We start from the raw sequence: 4,105 nt of genomic DNA on the forward strand, positions 1-4,105 counted from the left end.
CCAGGTGGGGACCAGAGGGCCCATGTATAGAACGTGCCATGTACAGAGAATGATGGCCCTGGTTGACCCTGGTGCCGAGTGCAGTCTTGGTTACAGCAAGCCAGAGTGATTTCCCAGTCCTACTGCACACATTGATGGCTATGGCGGCCAAAAGGTTAAGGTAAAAGTTGTGTCCTTACCTTTGAAAACTGGACGACTCCCTGTGCGGTTGTATACTCTGTATGTGTCCCTAGTCCTGAACCATAGTTTGGGGATAGACGTGCTACAGAGCATAATATTACAGACCTCTGTGGGGGGAATTTCATCTCCGAGTGCATGTGGTAAAGGCTGTTATGAGGGGCAACTCAAAGCATCACCCACGGTTACCGCCGGGACATTGCAGGGTAACAGCTCTGAGACAATACTGTTTAGGTGGCCATGAAGAAATCCGTGCCACCAGTGCTGAAATTAATTCCATTTAACTCCCCTGTGTGGCCCGTTCAGAAGCCCGATGGCCCATGGTGAATGGCTGGACTACAGAGAACTCAATAAGGTGGTGCCATCTGTGCCTGCTGCCGTACGGGTGATTCATGACTCGATGGACCTACTGACCACAGTGTTGGGCGCTTATCACCATGTGGTGGATTCTTGAAATGGAAGCACCCAACTTCAGTACTCTTTCAGCAACAATGAAGATAGCAACAACGAAGACCAAAAAAAAAAAACATTTCTTCCCTTGCAATTCCCCGCCAAAAGTCCTGAGATTGACACACTTGGTTCTTAGGTCATTATGTACACTTCAACCAGTCGCTAAGAACTGGGTCACTGCTCACCCTGGAGCTCCAGATGGAGTCACCCCACCCAAGCTATTAAGACCGACAATAGGGAAGGGATAATTTTTTTTCAAATGAATATAAATGATGTACCAGAGGAAGTGGGGATGGATGCTGGACAGGAAAGACAATAGATGTCCCCTGAGCAGAAGTCCATTCCCGGGTCATCCTTGTTAAGAAGAAAGTGGGAAGGAGGAACAAAAACACCACTGTTATTTATAAGAACCAGGCGCTGACAACTCCCTGCCTTGCCTTTCTTCACAGTGTGACTACAACAGCCTTTCTACTATGGAAATTTGGTTGCGGCTTAAATGTGACACACAAACCATGTTGCTGCAAGCCCTCAGGGCATCGAGCTCTGCTCTTGCAGCAGCTCTGCTCTTCCCCTACTTCTGTCTTTCATTATTGTTCTTCCCTCCAGGTTTTGGTGCTTTTCCTCTGTGGTTTCTGGCGTGCCTCTTGGCTGCAGGTCATCCAGACAGTGACTGCTGACTATGGGCACGTGAGGCTGGGAAGGCTCAGCAGTGAGGACGGCAGCTGCTCCTGGTGTGCGAGGAGGGCGCCTTCAGAGGGCAGGGTGTGGGGCTTCTCACCTGCGGCAGTGCAGAGCCAGGTGAGTTTGGGTCCTCAGAGGATCTGATGAGGGATTACGGGGTTTCCTGGGAGCCATGGGACTTCATGTACCTTGGAGAGGTTTAGGAGTTTTGGCCCCCCCTTTCTCAGGCCACTGGCCTGCCCTTCACTACCCCCATGCCCCTCATGGCTTCCACTCTGGGGCTTGCATTCCTGTGGTTCGCTCTTGTCTTCTCTACATGATGGTGGGTACGCCATCACAGGTAACCCCTCAGGAATGTGGGTGGTTTAGGGACACAGAGGCAGGTCAGTGACTTCCAACACTGTCAGTGAAGAGTTGGATGTAAGACTGGCCACACAGGTGAAGTTCCTAAGGCCAGAGAGATGGCAGGATTTACCTTAGGCCATAGCAAGACAGGCTTCCCTGCTGGTCAGACGTTAAAGCATCTGCCTGCAGTGCAGGAGACCTGGATTCAATCCCTGGGTTGGGAAGATCCCCTGGAGAAGGAAATGGCAACCCACTCCAGTGCTCTTGCCTGGAAAATCCCATGGACAGAAGATCCTGGTAGGTTACAGTCCCTGGGGTCGCAGAGTCAGACATGACTGAGTGACTTAACCCACAGTAAGACAGAATTAGAATGAATGAATAATAATGTGAAAATGATTGCTTACAGGAAATGTCCCCCACAAACTTATAAAAAGAACAGCAGCTGGGGAAAGAGCTGAACTCTCCCTGGTGGTGGTGGTGGGCTGTGTGCTTCCCTGCAGGCCACGCCATGGTGACAGGAGGAGGCCGGAGAGAATAAAGGGAGTTTAGAAGAGTTGCACAAAATGTGGGAATAAGAGGGAAGGTGGCCGGACACAGAAGGGGCATAGCTAATTAGGTTGGGATGGGTGGGTGTCTAGGTAAATTCACCCCGGAGCCCAACGGGTGAGCCTAGGAGTCAGGCTGTGTGAGGAGGCTGATGGCATGATGCTGTGGGGGCTGCCTGGGTCTCAGCACTGAGTCTGTGGACAGAGCAATCTCCTCTTCCTCCAGACGCAGGGGTGGTGGTGGGCGGGTGCGGACTGGAGAGGCCGAGCAGGGTTGCAGGACGCTCCCCATAGGCACTCAGGGGCTCAGCCTGTCCTTGGCCCGTCAGGGTCCATGTCCTGGTTCCCATCCTCCACCTTGCCTGAAAGCCATTGTGAGGTCACTGCCCCCAACTCTGCCCCCACCTACACTTTTAAATCATAAAACTCTCTGGCTCCAGTCCAGCCTAGAGACACTTTTTGTTTTCTTAAGGTGTATTTCGATTTCCATAGCACAGAAGGAAAAAAAAAAAAAAACCAGTCTGAAACAAAAACGAAAACCATTTTAGACAACTAGGGGCTTTGTTTCGGTTATTTTTGGAAAGGTGTGTAGTGGAGATTGAGAGACAGCTGATTCGGGATGTTTTTCCATCCCTGGAGAATCTAAATCAATGAAAAGTAAATTAAAAATTGGGTCCCAAGATGACACCGAAAAATCTCAATCCAGAATAAACTCTGAAAGCTACATTTTCAGCTTGAAAGATGAGGGCTGTCTGGTGGAAAGGTTGGCAGCCCCTGGCTCCGTGGCCCTGGCCCTGGGAAGTGCTGTGATGCTGTTTATTTGAGGATAGGATACAGCCCCGGGAGCGGGGTGCTTGGGGGATGCGGTCCTCAGCTCCGGGGACTCCCTGTCTCCAGGAGCCAGCCCCTCCTCCCCCACAGCCCTGCCCTGGCTCCTCTGCTGGAGGGCTCTCACCGCAGAGGCGTCCTGGGCATCTTCCATGAGCTCCCCTCGCCTTCAAAAGAAGGCGCTGTTGCTTTCCACCTGCCTCTTCCTGGGGATTTTCTTTTCATCGGCCTGCAGGGCAGGAAGCGCAGCTGTGGGCATGGAGGGCGAGGGGCCCACTGGGAGTTGAAGGGCTGAAGCTGCCACTGGCACCCGAGGGACTTGCCCTGTAGGCCCCATACCTCATACCCCAGCTGTGGTCTTCTGCCGGCTGGCAGCTCAGCTCCTCAGCTGGGCTTGAACCTGGAGGGAAAACCAAGCTTAGTCATGTAAGGATGGCAGTGTGTGTGTGTGTGTGTGTGTGTGTGTGTGTGAGGGGGATGAGTGTGGACAAGGACAGTAGGGGTACTGATTGGGAGCACTGGCCTTGCAACAAGACAGGAGTGGATTTGAATCTTGGCCCTGAGACTTTATGGTAAAGAATCCGCCTGCAATGCAGGAGACCCGGGTTTGATCCCTGGGTTGGGAAGATCCTCTGGAGAAGGAAACGCAACCCGCTCCAGAATTCTTGCCTGGAGAATTCCATGAACAGGCGAGCCTGGCGGGCTACAGTCCATGAGGTTGCAAAGAGCTGGACATGACCAAGGGACTTAAAACACTCTGACTTTTCACCTGAGACTTACTGACTATGTGACTTTGGGCTAGTCGCTTGACCTCTCTGAGGACCAAAAAAATTTCTTGATTTTTAATTTTTTTATAGTGATAATAATGAGTACTGTAGATAAAGGCTTAGGACCTCTTGTGCCCTGCAATATATTGTGTGATTTTGAAATCCATGCCTTGGACTCAGACCTGTAGACTGTGGTTTATGAAGATTCCATCCTTCTCCTGAAATGGGGTTTACGTTCTGGTAGACTTCTCTGCCGCAGCTTCCAGTTGGCACCACAGCCTCCGTGTTACCCCTCTATCAGCCCACATGTAA

Source organism: Bos taurus, chromosome 14 (assembly GCF_002263795.3).
Source record: "Bos taurus isolate L1 Dominette 01449 registration number 42190680 breed Hereford chromosome 14, ARS-UCD2.0, whole genome shotgun sequence".
Classification (NCBI taxonomy): Eukaryota; Metazoa; Chordata; class Mammalia; order Artiodactyla; family Bovidae; genus Bos; species Bos taurus.